General features: G+C 44.6%; 1 long non-coding RNA gene across 1 annotated transcript in view; it reads left to right on the forward strand.

Annotated features, from left to right (window-relative positions):
• Positions 1-1,385: 1,385 nt before the first annotated feature.
• LOC132655465 (uncharacterized) overlaps positions 1,386-17,591 on the forward strand; it is a 29,603-nt gene continuing 13,397 nt past the window's right edge. Inside the window, exon 1 of the long non-coding RNA XR_009593275.1 lies at positions 1,386-1,476. This is a non-coding gene — a long non-coding RNA (uncharacterized LOC132655465). The remainder of the gene's footprint in view (positions 1,477-17,591) is intronic.

Below are 17,591 nucleotides of genomic sequence, written 5' to 3' on the forward strand. Positions count from 1 at the left end.
CATCTAGTTTTGGCCAGTGGGTTTCTGCACTTCCTGCTGTTTTGTCTTAGCTCTTAACATCTTCCCTCCTCTGTCAGTCAGTGAAGAGACACTATTGATATGAAGAGACACCAAGACCATGACACCTCTTATAACAGAAAACATTTAATTGGGGCTGGCTTACAGTTTAAGAGGCTCAACATGGTGGGAAGCACGGTGGCAGGTGGGCAGACACGATGGGAGAGAAGCAGCCAAAGACCTACATCGGGATTCACAGGCAGCAGCAAGAGAGTGAGGCCCTGGCCTTGGCTCTGGTCTCTGAAACCTAAAAGCTCACTCCTAGTGACACACCTCCTCCCCCAAGGCCACACCTCCTAACTCCTGTCAGTGACAAAGTGATAAGATGTGTGAGCCAATGGGGCCATTCCTATTCACACCACCCTCAGCATCCTGGCTTGCCTCTGGCCTCAGTCAAGTCCTACCAGCACCTCCCTAGCCCACCATCTCCTGGGTCGTTTTCCTCCCTTGAAAGTCTCTTCCTGTAAATATCTCATTAGCTGACCCTTGCAGTTTGGTGCTCAGCAGTTTTCCCTCTTTACTGAGGCCTCTCACACAGCCCTTTTCTAATTTCTCAATAGCACTAAACACTAGCTCGTATTTTGTTGTGTGTGTGTTTTCTCTTGCCTGTATTTTGCCTGTCTCTAAAATGTTTGTTCTGTGTGAACAGTGTCTTGGGAAGCTATAAATGTCAATTCCATTTGATCCCTTAAAGTGCACCATATCACAGGAGTCACTAAAAGATTGGCAGAATGTTAAAGAAAATGAACATACGTTAATAATCCGATGTAGTTGAGGGTACCATGAAGGAGGAGAACATCACCATGGAAATTAGTGCGCATACTTGCCCCCGCCAGCACACACATGCATAAGTGACCCTGTTTTTAAAGCCTCGTTCCACTGAGTGCCTGTTGCCTCTGTACCGTTGTAAGGGGAAGGTGTGCGCAGTTGGGCGACACGCAGTTGTAGCAGACGCTGGCCCTTCATCAGCAGGGTACCACTTCGGCTTTTATGAAAATTGTAATGTTATGGGACAAATTAAATAATGACGATTAGGCATGCAACAGATCTTATGTGTGAAAGTGGTTTATTAGGTGGATATAAAGAGAGAGGGAGAGAAGGGAGAGCAGGACATAATGGGGAGAAAGAGAGAGAGGGGGGAAAGAGAGGGGGCACCCTAATAAAGAAAGGGGAGAAGGCCAAGAGAGAAGAGGCCAGGAGCAAGAGAGACCAAGAGAGAGACCACATATTGGCTGGTCCCTTTAAGGGGGAAGGTAACCATGCCTTCCAGGTGTGGCCACCTGGCCGGTGACGCATGATAATATCATAAGTTGCTTGGCAACCCAGAAGCAGGTTTGGTTCCAAAATCCTAACAAAAATACTGGACCCCGTGCTGGATGTAGAGAAGACAGCAGTTTTCAGATACCTCTCCTCTTCCAGGTAAAATCTCTGTCCCTTGCCCTTGAACTTGAGCTCTGAGATCAGCCAGTACATGTGCTAGGAGAAATGAACAGGACTCTATGAATTTCTGGACTCAGACTTGAAGAAATTGTCAACATTACTATATTAGAGCTCTCAGAACCACTGAGAGGGAGCCTAGCAGGGCCCAAAGTCTGAGAATGTCTGCTGCCCTGCTCCCCAAAACAGGCATCTGCCCTTCAGCATATGTTGGTGGGAGAAGCTTCCTCACCCAAAAGGTAGATTTGTGAGCAAAACAACTCATTTGTGTTGCAATTAGTTCAGGGTATTTATTTTGGCAACTTAACAATCAGGGAACTGTAAAGCCATTTCCTACATGGACTCCCATTCCTTTATTTTCAGGGACTGTAAAACTACTTCCTCGAAGCTTACCAACCATCCTGCTTCCTGTTGTCTTCACACTCGTCACCCAGCTTCCTCATTCAATCTTTAACTGAGTGCGCAGTGTATTCCGAGTATACAGGAGTCTATTGCATAAATACTAACTACTTGGTCTGATACTTGAATGCAGTTGGCTTAAGAGAGAAGGCTCTTGTATTCTAGGACTTCCGACTTCCGTCCACACCGAGGATCACAAATTTATACATTTATACAAAACCATTTTCTGGTTATTGGATTTTAACTATGCTTTTGTTTGGTTTTGCTTTGCTTTGTTTTTTGTTTTTCAAGTCAGAGTTTCTGTGTAGTCCTGTCTGTCCTGGAACTCTGCATGCAGACCAGGCTGGCCCCAAATTCAGAGATCTGCCTGCTTCTGCCTCCAGAGTGCTGGGATTAAATGTGTGTATCACTGCCATTCCCAGCCAGCCTGCAATGCTCTGCTCCCGAAAGCTAGCTGCTGCTCCTTCCAGTTTCTGCTCCAAAATGGCAGCAGCTAGAGCTCAGGCCTCCAAGGCCTGCTTCAAGAACAGCTGACCACTAGCTGGTGCAGATGAGCCTTGCAGTGGACAGTGTGAAAGGCAGCAGTAGGGTTCCCCTCTGCCGCGCTGGAGAGAAGCTGGTGAGTTCCAGCAGTGACCTCTGTGGTTCTGCAGCAACTGCCCAGCAGAAAGGCAAGCCCAGGGGTCCAGCGATGAATTCTGCTGGGAGAAGGGGGCTCTACTTCCCCCAGTGTTACAGCTCAGCATAAATGTCCAGTAGATGATGTCGGACGGTTTATTTCCTGTGAAACGGGGGCTTGTAAACCTTGGGCAGTGGGGAGGGGCTCTGAGGGTAAATGATTTGATTGCCTGGGGCTAGGACTTTGCCAATGCTTTATTTACATGGGGAAGTACAACAGGTGACAGCTTACAAGCCTGACCGCCTGCATCCTCCTGGGGCTGTGTCACGTGCTCCTGAGGCACAAAAACAGGGGGAGAGCTTTGTCCCATGCCTTCTGTTCTCAGGATGTTTTAAGTCTCAAATTTCAGGTTTCTGGGGTCTGAACCTGCTCCATGTCCATCCCATGCTAATTCTCTGGAGGCTGGAGGCGTGGTTCAGGAGCCTGACACACTAGCACCTCCTGGCTTATGGAATTTAACAAGCTTCTCTCCCAGTTTCTGAAATTTCAAAGGACAGTTGGAGAATGACTGCAGAATTATTATATTAATGTGAAGCTGGCACTTCATAAATATCAAATTATTATTCTATTTATAAATTAGCCATTTTTGTTTAAACATATTCTTAGTGTTCATTTTATCTTAATATATAAAGTTCAATAATTATAAATAGAACTTGATGCAAAAATCAGAAAAATGAACACCTGAATACAAGGAAGAATATGTAGAAAACTGAAAAATGAGTGAGTTGCGTGTACTTTCTCAGTGGGGAATCTGGTCTGGTTCCCTGGAGATTAGCAGAAAATATTTAAAGTGACCAGGACAATTTCTATGGTGTTGTGCAAATACTCACCTTTCTGAAGAAGGCTCGTCTGTCGGCCTGCAGAGCGTCACAGGAAGGGTTTTCTCTGGGCTTTTCACTTTTATGGGGTAAATTTCAAAGAAAAGAATTGTTTTCCACCAACTCTCCTGCCTCCCACCCCCCTGAGTAAGGCTGAGGCCATTTGTGGTGCGAACGTTCTCAGCTTGGCTTCTCCAGCCTCATGACTGAGCTGGTTTCCAGGAGGAAGCTAGGAATCTGGTGCCAGGGTAAATGAGGAAACAAGCTTACTGCCTCTGGATCTTGGGGGCCGGATCTTGGGGGAAGGAAAGATCAGGAGAAACACTGAACGTTGAACAAGTCGAAACAAACCAAGAAGGCGAGGAGTGAAGGGCTGGTGTGTGGGCTGTGAGTGGCAGGTGAGCTTTGTGCCCCTGTGGGGGCAGTTGGGGAGCACATGAAGGAAGTGACTTGGGCGGCAGCATCGTGTCCTGGAGGAGCAAAGCAGTCAAGGTAGGTGGTTCTGTCCAGGGAAAGCTGTTCCACAGTCTCATCTCCCACCATAGCACACAACCAGGTGAAATGAAAATTCCCCATTAAACGATTCACCCAAGGCAATACCACCTTAAGTGCTGGAGAAAGGTTTTGAAACAATAACTTAGAGCATTAAAGCTAGGGGTTTGTGTGGTGTGTTTTGTTAATATCACTGATAAAGAAAATAATGGCCACCCAGCAATGTGCACATTCTGCTTGCCAGGTTCTCTACTGTTAGTTTGCACAGGACAGGAGGCGTTAAGAATTTGAGGAAATACATATTTCTGTGAGACATGACTACCCTGGGTTGTCTGAGCAGGTCCAAGGTAACAGGGCCTTTCTGAGGAAAAGAAAGAGAAGCTGGCAGAACAGTCGGAGAAGAAGCTGTGAGAGGGGCACGGGAAAGTCAACACTGTTACGGCCTTTAAGATGGCAGCTGGGGGCGGAGCCCATGAGCACAGGCCTCTAGGAGCGGGAGAGGCCAGGATGAATCTGTGCTGACTCTCTGGCGATGGTAGGACCATGCTGGCCCCTTGCTCTGTGCCCAGTGACCTGCTTTGTATTCTGGTTTCTAACACTATAATATCATAAATGTATCTTGTTTTAAGCTAGAGCTTTTTAAGTTTTTTTGTTTTTTGTTTTTTTTTTTTTAACTTGGGACCCCTTTTTGCTTGAGAAAAAGAAAAACTCTGAATATATAGACCATAAAACAGGTATACAAATAAACCATCTACTGATAGTAAATAATACAGAATATAATTCATAAGTCTTTAGTAATTTTATAATTTATTAAAGACAAAAGCAAACCTGCACACTAATGAGGTGGATGTGCTTGTTTATTTTTGTATAAAATTTTAAATCTTGACAGAAGATTCAATACTGAAGGGCATAGGGAACCTTGACTGTTTTTTCAGTGTTGATCAATATTTTTTGATTTTATGATATAATCATCAATGCTGAGAATGCTGCTATTAATAAATACTTAAGACAAAATGGCAGAAGCATATTTAAGTCTATTTCTGAGACAAAAGTGATTGAATCATTTTTTAAAAATTAAACTCAAGTCAGTGACCCAACTAATAATTTTTAAAATAAAAATTCTAGCAAAACACAATCCTATGATAAACTGTGACACATGCTAAGAAATGACAGTAGGAAGATATTAAAAGGCTTTGTTTTCACTTAACTCACGACGTTCTTTAAGAACATATACCCTTTTAGGTACCTAAAACCACTTTGGTTTATAACATATTGTCGTACTGAATCTGAGAGGAGCTGTTTCAGAGACTGTCCTCTGGTGCTGTGTGCCAGGAAGGCATCAGTACTTCATGTCCAGTACCAGCTGTGGTGAAGCCGTGTGTTCAAACAAGTGATCACTGAAAACAGTGCCCGGAATACTCAGGCTTTTGAGTTTGAGCTAATTTTTGGTCATTGCCCATTCTAAATGCCACCAGATTTCCTGCCCCCGGCACTAAGTTACAGTAGTTCACAGACGGTCGTATCCACGGCTGAAGAAGCTTGTGCAAGCGGTCCTGTGTGCGGCTTGCTGCGATGGCACCAAGCGGCTGTGTGTAGTTGTTTGTCGCTAAGTATAAAGCGCGGCGGAAGTGAGGACTAGAGTACTCTTCTGGTGAGGCTACCAAGTGCTTGGGCCCTGCTTCCCGCCTCTTGTGAAGGCCGTTGAGCTGCGGCTTCATCCAAGCTGCCGTGGGGGCCTCGGGGTAGAGGAGACCACAGCCGTCTGAGGAGTAGGCTAGGAGTAGGATTAAAATCAGTGGCGCCATGGGAACGTACGTTCAAAGTGGCGAAGGCTTGCAGAGTGGAGTGTGTTCATCTAAAGAGTGCCGTCCAAGCCTCTCGCTTGTCAGCCACTCGTCTTCCAGAGAGGCTTCGTAAAGGCGGGCCGGGCGCTAGCAGGGAGCCGCGAGTTCTCTAGCTCGGAGTGCCCACCCTCATGTCGAGCGCTCCTGACCTGTATTCTCACTTTGCTCTGGTCTGCTTGTAACTGTAGTCTGTATGTGCTCTGCTCTTTCCCTGCTTAGGATAAAAAAACCAGAACCTGGAGGTACAGGGTCCAGGCCGTGACTCTTGTCAAATACAAATAAACACTGTGTGTATAGACGGAGGTACAGATGCTCTGTGGAGATGGTTTCACGGAAACACTATGTGCTGTGAGTCCAGACCACATTGGTAGTATGAAAGTGAAGCAGCTTACATTCATCCAGACTCCCAAGAAACACTGACTCCTAAAGTAAACCTAACCAGCCTCCTTTTCAATGTCTACATTTTCCTGCGATTAGTAAAATTCTTAGTGGTTCTGAGACCTGCAGATTCACCAGCCAGACTTCAGAAAGTGTTGCGTGAAACGTTCACCTGCAGAAGGCAGGAGAAGCTGTAAAACCAATGTGCCAATCGCATGAGCACGTAATCCCAGCAGTTAGAGTCTGAAGCAGGACAATGGTGAGTCAGAGGCCAGCCTGTGCCACACAGAGAGACTATCTCTAACAAACAGTAAGAAAAACCAACCAGGTAAACATTACAGAACTACACTTGCATCGATGAGCTGAGAAAGCTGTGGATTTGTTCACTTCTTTGTTTGCTTGTTTTGTTGGTCACTGGGCTGAAGCCATGGCAAAAGCGGTAGAGGGAGAAACATATTCCTTGTGCCTGAAGAAAAAATTGAGTGAGGTACCCACAAGAAAAGGATAGAGAACTGGTCCAGCCCCTGTGCCCTTTAACTGAAACAAACAGGGAGAGATGCAGAGAATGAGACAGGCAGGGCCGGGAGAATGTCTGCAGACACGAGTCAGGGGTTTCAGTTCATCGAGTCAGGTGGGTTAGGTGGTGACTGACGTTGGTTCTGGAGATGCCGATCCTGAGATACACCATTACGGCTACGGCAAGTACGCTCAGACCAGCTGCCCAGTCCAGCCAATGCTTTGAAATATATTACTTTCATTTGTTTTTAAACATGTGGTTTAAAATAAACTCCTCTATGATGAAATTGTCTTAGTTAGGGTTTCCACTGCTGTGATAAAGCATTGGCCAAAAGTGACTTGGGAGGAAAGGGTTTGTTCTGTCTTATAGGCCGTAACCCATCATTTAAGGAAGTCAAGGAAGGAACTCAAGGCTGGAGCCTGGACAGAAGCCAGACAGAACCAGGACAGAAACCGTGAAGGAGAGAGTGCTGCTTACGTGCTTTCTTCTCGTGGCCAACTCAGCACCCAGGACCATCTACCCTAGGGTGGTACTGCTCACAGAAAGCTGGGCTCTGCCATACCAATCATATATCGAGAAAATGTCCCACAAGCTTGCCCACAGGCCAGGAGGGTCTTGGGTACTGTGTTTCAGATGCTGAAATCTGGTTACTGCCCTGCCACAGGCATTGTTATCAATGTTGAACCATCTCCTGTACCCAAATGATGTAAGGAATGTTCCTGATTATCCCCGATTGGCTAATAAAGATGCTGAAGACTGTGACTGGGCAGAGGAGAGGTGGGAAGAGTTTAGGTTCCTGGGCTTGGGGTTGAGAGACCATGAGGACAGAAGGGAAGAAGCAGAAGAGGTGGTTGGAAGAGAGGAAGCCAGAGAGAAAGGTCGCCATGAGGCAGGATGGATAATGAACAAATGGCCATGAGCACACACTAATGGAGTAGAAGCTGCCGGGCAGTCAAATGATTGGCCTTTATGTGGACATAAGGGCAGGAGGATTAGAATAGCTCAGAATCTGCCCAGCATAGTACCTACAGCATAATAATAAATCATAGTCTCACTGTGCCAATTATGTTGGAAGCTAGCTGGGTTAAAGAACACCATTGCTTTATTAATTAGTATCTTACACCAATCTTATGAGGGTACTGTCTTAATTGAGGCTTCCTTTTTCCAAATGACTCTAGCTATGTCAAGTTGACATAAAACTAGCTAGCACACAATGTATAGACACTTTTTTAGACTGACTCTCATTCTGTAGCCCAGGCTAGCTTGGAGCTCACTATGTAGCCTAGAGGTTAAGCTGCATGTAGAAAACAGAATCTTCACTTAAGTTTCACACACCAATGTCAGATGCTGATTTTTGTCCTTTTGTCAGCAGAACAACCAGTAACAGTTTAAGTGAGGAGATATAGGACAAAACAATGTGTTTGGTATTATGCTTTCCGCTCCAGGATGCTGTCAGCACACACACACACTCACACACACACACACACACACACACACACTCAAACAAACACACACACACACACACACACACACACTAAAGTTATTGGTTCTAACTTGGAGCCTCTACTTTTCATTCTGTTTTGAAGTAACTGATTCAAAGGAAGTTGCAAACTCATGCTGATAGTTTGCAGGTGTCTCTTGTGCAGTTGTTAAGTATCTGTGTGTTGTAGCCTGCTTAAACTCTATAGCCCTTCCACTGAGACCCACCTCAGTTCTGAGCTTAGCGATGGCTCCTCTGTTAACAGCTGCTGTAGCCTTCAGCATATCAAAAGCCATTCTGCCTCCAAGTCTCCATTTTGATCATAAGATAAAATTAAGTTCCATTTCTCAGGCCTACGTGCCTGAGACCGGGATATAATTTAATGGTTCATACTCGTTGCTTAGAATAAACAATAGATGACAAATGCATGTTCTGCTTGAGTTAAGACCACAGCATCCTGCCATGTTCCTTACTCCCAGGAAGGTGGAAAGCCCCCGAGAGCTCCCCTACCCTAAATCCCAGCCAATCAGTTTGAAGTGCTTTGCCTAGCTACCCAGATGCCTCACTTCCTACACCTGGTTACCTGGTTATGGCTTTCCGTATTAAACAAACGCCTGCGAAACAACCAGGGTTACAGTCTGGCTCCTGAGTCTGGATTATGGCCCCGATCAGTCAATTTCTGTCCAGCGTTCACAAAGCTTCCCTCAGTCTGATCTGGTGTTTGCGTGGTCAGTGTGCAGCTGTTCCTGAACCCGTAACAGTGGTATGATTTTAGACAGTTCTGGCACACTGGTATACTGTAGTGAAACATCGCTAATTTTACATATGGCTCAGTTGAGTGTGTACACAATTATATGTGGTTTGGGAACTGTATACATTCATATAAAACCATCACTACCAATATTTAGCACTGATCCAAAAGCATAGGGACCCCCTGGCTTCACATCAGCCCTCCCTCCACTGGGCTCAGCTCACACACACACACACACACACACACACACACACACACACACTCGTGTGTGCTTAGACCATGGATTCAGGCTGTACTGCAAGAGAGCCATCATGAAACTTTTCTCTCTTGCTGATACCTGGAACTTTCGTGAATTCCTGATCAGCAGGTGTGGTTACATCTCCCTCTCTGTCCTATGTATGATGAGAGTTTCCCCAGGTTCTCTAATGAGCTCTCTTCTACTAGTTCCTGTGGACAGTTTTACCGACTCTCAGATCATCTAGCAGAGACTCTAGTCATCTTTGGACATCTGCTCCAGACCTTGGTCTCTGGAGAAGGTTTATAGAACATGTCCACTCCCATTACTGACTACACTCAGGACTTCAGGGGCCTACCATTCTTTTGAATCATGGGAGCCAAGAACTGTAGAGCCAGTTACAGCCTGGCAAATGGTTGGAGCCTTCAGGGTTCCCACAAACTTTGACATTGCCCATCTTTTCCTTAATAAAGAGAGACAGGGTTTCTGTACCTTGGTACAGAGATTTTTGGGCTTCTTCTGTCCACTGCTCAGGTGTCCTATGGCCCCCTCTCTCATCTCACACTTGACACCCTAATCATCTCAGAATTTCAGAAATACTTAAGCAGCAAAATTCTTAATTTTAGAAGAGACCAAAACTTTTTTGCAAGCAGCTTGTCATGCTCAAGAAAGACTAGGAGCACTGATGGATTAAAAAAAAAAAAAAAACCCATTCGTATACATCTCTAATAGCAGCTGCTTCCTGGGTTGGTGTGACAGGCAGAAGCAGGGCAAATGTCAAACTACCAGTGATAGCGACAATTCAGTGGGGCCTCCATTCAGCAACTACTTAAAATTCTTTCGCATAATTATGCACATCTCTCTTTAAAAATATGTACATATTAGTTTTAGCACAAGTAATGATAGCTTTTCTGACATAGGATGTCTTTGGTTTTTCTCAATAAATTGCTATTTTTTATTTTTTTATTATGGGTTTTGGAATGAAGATTGATTTTTGAACCATTTTGGGGGATAATAGCTGACTTTTGTGCGACTTCGCTACTGCACAGCTCCCATTTTGATAATTAAATATAAACACGCTCCCTCTGAGGAACAGTCACTTAAAATACAGCTTCATTAATAATCGATTTACATTGCAGAATCCCTGTGCATGGAAACGACAGCCTCCGAAGGCTGTCATGACACTGTCAGTCTTGTAAAGCAGGTAAGAATTACTTCCTGAGCTTGAGAGCCACAAATAGCGATGGTTTCCTTGGAGACTCAGCTGCAAAGCTGTGCATCAGCCTCCCCAAACCTGGGTGTAGTTTCTCTCTAAGCAAATCAGGCTTCCCAGGCTGAGAAATGCCAGCTCTGTCCTGGTGAGGACGCTGTAGAGGACTGCTGTCAGGGAACTGTGTGGCCTGGGATACATGCTCTTAGCAGGGCTTATGTGGCTGGCAGAGCAGAGCAGAGCCATGGGCAGCTTGGCTTGTAGTATTGAGCACACAGAGAGCAGCAAGCCTTGTCACAAATGTGTCACCTCAGAGGAAAAGCCTCTAGTATGTTTTTTGACAGACAATTGCCAAGGGATATTCTGGAAAAGGACACAGACAACAGGTCATTTTTTAAGGGACATCTAATGATTCTTGTCATTGCTTTTATCTGTACTGTTTGATTTGTGGAACTAAACAAGCTTTTAATAATGTGAGGGTTCCAAGTGCCATCTCTGGCTGTGGTAAATGGAATGGTTGGCCTGCCCACATCACCCGTACTCTTCAAAGCATCCTTGGCAGGGAAGGTGTAGGTTTATAGGCAAGATCTAAAGGAGACTCTGCTGCAAGCTATTTATTGCTGGTCCCTGCTGCCTGTTCCCTAGGGGGCAGACAGATGCCAGGTCAGGAGGGGACCTTTGCATGAAGTGAGTGCCTGTAGGAATGTGCCACTACAGAAGCAGAGTGCTTCAACTTCCGTCCTTTAGGTTCCTACCTCTCAAACTACATGGGATTCTATTACTGAATGAGGGCAGTATCATAAAAAACAAAACAAAACAAAACTAGAAACAGTGAAAAGTTTCTGAACATGAAGCAACCAAAATTGAAACTGAAATCAAAGTAATGAATGTGAGGTGGTCCTGGCAGCGCTGGCCTGTGTTGCATCACACAGCTTCACTAATGCCCTGGTTCTGAAGCACCCAAATGCCAGGACTATGGGAAGCGTCTCACTCAGACCATCACACAGCATGCGACAAGTTAAGGACGCCACTAGCCCCTCAAATTTAGTATATATAAATGTCAACAATTATCTTTTCTAATCAGCCTTTCTTCTTACCTTATTCATATTTTTTTCTCTTTTCTTCTTTTCTTTTTCTTTCTTTCTTTTCTTTCTCTCTCTTTCTCTCTTTCTTCTTTCTTTCTCTCTCTTTTTCTTTCTCTCTCTCTTTTTCTTTCTCTCTCTTTCTCTTTCTCTCTTTCTTTCTCTCTTTCCTTCCTTCCTTCCTTCCTTCCTTCCTTCCTTTCTTTCTTTCTCTCTCTCCCTTTCTTTCTCTTTCTTTCTTTCAAGCCAGAGTCTCACTATGTAGCTCTGGATATCCTGAAACTCACTATGTAGTCCAGGCTGGCCTTGAACTCACAGAGATCCACTGGCCTCTGCCTCCCAAGTAATGGGATTAAAGGTGTGTACCAGTGTACTCAGCTTCATGAAATTTTCAACTAATTAAAAGAACTTCTCCTATATCCTAGGATCTGAGCTGCATGCTAGAGAGACCTAGGGGCAGTTCAGGGCTAGCCTTTCCTCTTAGGGTAAACGATAACAGTGGACAGAGGAATGCACAGCACTTTTCTCACAGGCAATGTGTGCTAGGTCAAGGCAAGATGAGGGATGACAGAGCATTTCTTTATTCCTGAATGGGCCTAAAAATCTTTTAGTGATGTTGGCCTGAGCTCTTCATGCAACGCTTCTTCTGCATTTAATGAGCAAGTTACTTGAACAAATTTGCCCAGTTTTCATTTTCACAATTGCTGTAGAAAGGGAAATATGACCACAAATTCTTTGACGTCTTCCCCCTGAAAACTGAGGTGTATTCCACGCTCCTGGACTGCCTGCAACAGCCATGTTGGGCTGGGCTTGCGAAACCATGTCCCAGGAAGCCTTCAGTTCTTTCAGAATCCAGCTGCCACTCTGTGAAGCAAAGGTCATGTGTTCCAGCTCCATCAGGTAAATTTCCAGAGGACACCCAGCATCAATGGACAGTTGTGAAGATGAATGTTATCAGAGAAAAAACAAGGAAAGGGACAAAGAACTTCGATGTGTGCTGGAAGGCATGGCGGGGAAAGACGGCTACAACACGGCTGCAGAGCCAGAGCACTCTCCCAAAACCACACAAGCAGAAGTCACCAAGACAGCATCCCAATCCAGGTTTGCCCAGCTCCTGTAATCCCCCAAAATGGCATTGCCCCTAGGTCCTAGAGAAGCTGAGAACTTATCCTCACCTGTTTCCCTCGGCTGCGTCTTCTAACTGTGCTGTCTCCAGAAGGCTGTCCAGTCTCTTCTGCCAGAGCCCTGCCTATTCTGTCTTCGCAGGGCGCAGCATCCTGTTGAAGCATCACTCAGCTTGAAAAGCACCTGAACATAGCAAGACAAGAAAAGGGAAATGGAAGTCCTCACCCTCTGGGCTCATAAGTGAGAGTGTTACTTTTCTTAGGAACACCTGCGGAGGACTGCCGTAAAGAAGAGCCCTGTACACACAGCAAACAATGATCTGCCGCATTCAAATAGCATGCTATAGTTTGCAAAGTCTGTACCGACAAATTGCATTTATCACTAGAGGCTTCTCTAAGTCCCAGGATAGGCTTGGTGGTCACTAATTTAAAAGAACACCTGAGGGTGTGAAATGGGAACAATGACCACTTTCCTGGGCATCTGAATCTTAAGATTGTGCCAGGATAGATGATGGTATAGTGGCCCAAGATCTAAAGTCTGAAAAACTACATGCTCGTCATTCTAGATGAGAACAGTCATCTGAAGTGAGGTTTGGGGACTGCTCCAAGCACACCACGTGCTAATGTCCAGGTCCCTGGGGACCGAGCTCTCATTCAGTGCTACTCTTCATTTAATCTGGGCAAGTACAGACAGCAAATAAGATTGAGCTGCTCCAAAAGAGAGGAGCTCATCTGTCTCCCTGTCCTTCACTTTCCATTCCTCCCTCATCTTCACACACAGTTCCTGGCAAGAAATGGGCTCTGCACTGGACGCTGAAAGGGTGGCAATTGGAGATTAAAATCCCCGCTGCCTAGGACTTCCTGCATTCCGCATACCCACTCCCACCTCTTCCTGCCTCCTGTGGAGGGAGCATGACCTGCGGGGCTTGTGCAGGTGCCCATCAGAATGGTGGAAACAGCATGCTGGAGTGTAGACCTTTCCCAGCAGCGCCACAAGGTCCCGGGCACCGAGAGTTTCCTGTGATCTGTGCTCCTTTACCGAGCCTCAGATGTATACACACTTTACAGCTATTTATTAATAGGCCATCAGAGCCTAGAAATTATATTCTTCCATGTTAAAAAATGTATGTGAATTTCAATGAAGACTTGAAAGACATGTCCTGGGAACTGAAGTTGGGTATCGCCTACATTAAAAGGGAAAAGAGGAGAAATACTAAAGAAAGCTGGTTGGGGATTTATTTCCCTCTTCTCTGTCCAGTACACAGAGATTCTTCTACGTGGAGACCTCCCTGTCCCGCCCCACCCCCCAGCCACTTCCTGTTACCTTCTTAGTGGTCTGCAAAGTGTAGCCCTGGTGGGCAAGTACCATGGGGATCCCGGAGCTCGCCTCTATAGCCCGAGGAGAACGTCCGCAGGTGGGGCCCGGCGAGCTGCTGTTTAACAGCCCTCCGCTTGATTCTACTTCGGAGTTAAGGTCAGGATTTCCCTGTCTGAAAGCAACAGTGTGCCCTTTGATACATTAACTGGCCACCGGTGGTCAGAAACGATATTCATGCTTGTCTGGGTCCCCTGGCCAAGGAGGGATAGCTGAGGCATGGCAACCATTTAACTCACTGTGCTATAAAGTTAAGTTTAAAGTACTACATTAACAGCATGGATTACATCTTCTGAATGAAGTACTGCCCAACTGCGGGAACTCTCAGTCACATACCTCAGCTAACAGCACTAAACGCAAGTATTTAATCCAATCTTACTGATTTCTCAAGTTTGTTTTCACTTTTGCTTCCTTCATTTGGTTCCCCTACTGTATTCTTCCACAAGTTCATAAACATTACTTTGCTGAAAATATGTCCAGCTCTTTCATGACCATCGGGTGGATTGACTTAGTAGCAGTTTTCTGCCCCTTAGTGATGTCATCTTGGGAATACTGGAAACTTTCTTAGATCGATAGTTGAACTCAATGATGGACTTGATTTTTCCTCTGAGGATTGCCAAGGAAACACTACATGTTATTTCATTCATTAAAAACTTTTTCAATCCTATATAAAATGGCTGATGCTATATCTAGTATGAGGGAAATGAAATCCCCCAAATCTGATAAAAGTTAATCAAAACAGAGGTGTGTGACTCATTCAAAGGACAAAGCATGCCTATTAAAAATGTCGGAGAGAAAACATGCTGGTGGAGCTGCTGGAGGCCACTCTCCCTTGTGTTATGATCATTTAAGAGGGATTTAAATGACTATTTACATCACTGCTCAATCAAAGACACCTTCTCTGACAGCCTCGAATTAGACAGAATATTTATGCTGTGCTTGGAGCGTTCCGTCCCTCCTGGCTTTCCAGCCAGCCCATGGCTGCATTGCATTTGACCTTTGCTTTAATGATAAGTCTATAATCATATTTTTGTCACCTTCTTTTTACTTACAAACTATTTGGGAAAAGAAATAGGGATGAGAGACAACTAAGCCATACATTCTATATACAGAATCAGAGGTGAGGACAAACTTTGTTATAGGCCTCTTGAAATCATTCTTTTTTTTTTTTTTTCAGTGAAGCAGAATTGGGCTTATTAACATTTAATCTGCACTTTAAATGTATAGCTTAAAAAACACATTGAGGTTATGTACTCAATATGACTAGTATTTGAGAAACAGCTTTAAAACTATTTCATTTGCATAGCTGCCTTTCTTTCTCTGAGAGCTGGCTTGACATTAAAGTAGGTCCAAATAAATGACAATCATACAGCTATGAGGAAACCCAGGACAGACGGGCTTCCGGAAGCTTCCTGAAGTGTCCCTGGGAAGGGCAGTCTCGGCTACCTTGGCAGAGGACGGGAAAGGCTTCCACCCATTGCCCACTCCTGAAGCCAGCCACGGCACGCCACCGCTATCTCCAGGGAAGCTCTCTGTCTTCCAGCCTCCCTGTCTGCTAGTGGTTGTCTGTCAGCCATTTTTCATGCTCATTTTTGATTCAACATAGATTCTTTTTTTTTAACCAATTCTGTCAAATTTGACCTGAAAATGGTAAACTTGTTGTTTTAAGTTGGAAGAGATCTTTGAAAAAAATCATGTCCCAAATGTGTATGTTCTGGGTAGTGCTTTCCAGACGAAACAGTACTGCTTGAGCCGAGGCACCTCTTTTCCACTTCTATTACTGACTCCTATCTTCAGGGCCAGAAATACCCTCTAGTGAGGCTAAACGAGGTCATACGACCGTTAAGGTCATCTTCCTGGTGTTAGTAATCTTTCAGTTAGCAAGTGAAATAGTTGTCACCTGAGATTTTTGGTGAAAACTCTTCTTAGGTCTCCTTAGTTGTCACAATTCTTGTTTACCTACAGTCAATCAAAACAAATACTGAGAGCATGAGCTTCCTGCATTGCTGGAAGGGCTGGGTGTGGTGTCTGTAATCCCAGGCCGTGGGAGGTGGAGCCTGGAGGACCGGGAGTTCCAATCGGCTACGTAGGAAATTCAAGGTCAGTCTGAGCTAGACTAGGCCCTGTCTACAGAAAACCAAATATTTTAAAACAGTAAAAATAAAATAGGTAATGGGTAGGTATAGAAAGCCACAGCTGCATTATAATTCGGTAGGCTGTTCTTCTGGTTTGTGGAGTGCCTTATTAGTCAGTCAGCCCTGATCACCTGTTTGGAACAGAAATTTTACCCACGAGTGTGCAAGATGCGACCACTCTCGAAGGGGAATAAATAGGGTAGGGTAACTGCACATTCGGGCCGCCTGCAGCACTTGTTCGGGACGGCCTGAGAAATACAGCTATGAAAACATGAGTGTGTATTCCGAGCAGGGTGCGGGAAGAGAGCCATGTTAATTTGAGCCCTCCTCAATGTTAGCAGCGGGGAGAAACGGACGCCGTCATCCCTGTAATCAGTTGCCTGGTGCACAAGGGCACTGGTCTCCTGTGCCTCATCTGAGAGCTAATCTTTCATTTCATAGCAGATCTTTCCATATCAAACAACACAAATGACTTAATTTGCATGACAGGATTTGTAACGGGGCAAATCTAGTGTCAAAGTCGATTAAAGATTACACCAGAGGACTATCATAATCAGTCCTCTAATGAGCCTAAATAGTGCATGTGAAGTCCCTCTCTTGGCCATTCCAGTCATGTATAAAAGGGAATGCATTTCTTTTCATCGATGAGCCAACCCTTTGGTTTGCACATTGCACCCTATGTAGAGCTAAAGTCATGTCAGTCTGGTTTCAGAGGGAGAGAAAGGGAAATAATAAAGCAAACATCACTTCACAAATGACATTGCTTGGTATAAGCCAACGTTTGAAGCCCTTAATTCTTCTAATCTGTGGAATAGTCAATGCTAATGGGTTTTTGCCATTGTGAAAGCTGATGCATAGAAAGAAAAACTTTAATGAGCTGCCTGGGCCGTGTGCTTACAGATACCTGTCAAATGTCTGTCATCTTAGCTATCGCTGAGGCATTATAAAGAAAGTAAGAAGGAAGGAACGACAGTATTTGTACAAGCATTTTCATGCTAAAATGGCACAATTTTCTTCCTGTCATAATTTCATTGTATCTGAAAGTCAGGAAAGCTTAACCCTTTCCCTAGCATGTCCTGGATAGTTGTATCATGCCATATTGGAGCAACTGGTTTAAAAACAACTCTGAAATTTGAAAACAGTGTTTCCTGTTAAATTTGTTTTTGTAAAAGTGAAATTACCTATTTTTTTCTTTAAGAAGACAACAACAAACTATTGAGTGAATTGCTTCAAAATAGTTACACCCAGGGAGATCAGGAGTTTGCTAATGTAAAATCTCCGCAGTGAGGCTGTTGTTTGCTTCAATTCTTCATGAGTTGTTAATTTAATTTTTTTTTGTATTTTTGTGTGCCTAATACATATTACAGTGCAACAAACTCGCCTAGTTTCACCCTCTTTTTTATTAAAAAGCACAGGGAGTGTGTGAGTATGCGATTGCCCTTGCGAGCCCTGCTATTGGTAGGCAGCGCTGTTTTTATTTTCTCAGATTTACTAAAATACAGCGTAAAAGTGCAATGTGAGTTGAATCCTGAGGAGAAGAAAAAGTCCCAGTCTAGGTGTGGTTTGCTTTTTCAAAGG

Source organism: Meriones unguiculatus, chromosome 7, assembly GCF_030254825.1.
Source record: "Meriones unguiculatus strain TT.TT164.6M chromosome 7, Bangor_MerUng_6.1, whole genome shotgun sequence".
Taxonomy (NCBI): Eukaryota; Metazoa; Chordata; class Mammalia; order Rodentia; family Muridae; genus Meriones; species Meriones unguiculatus.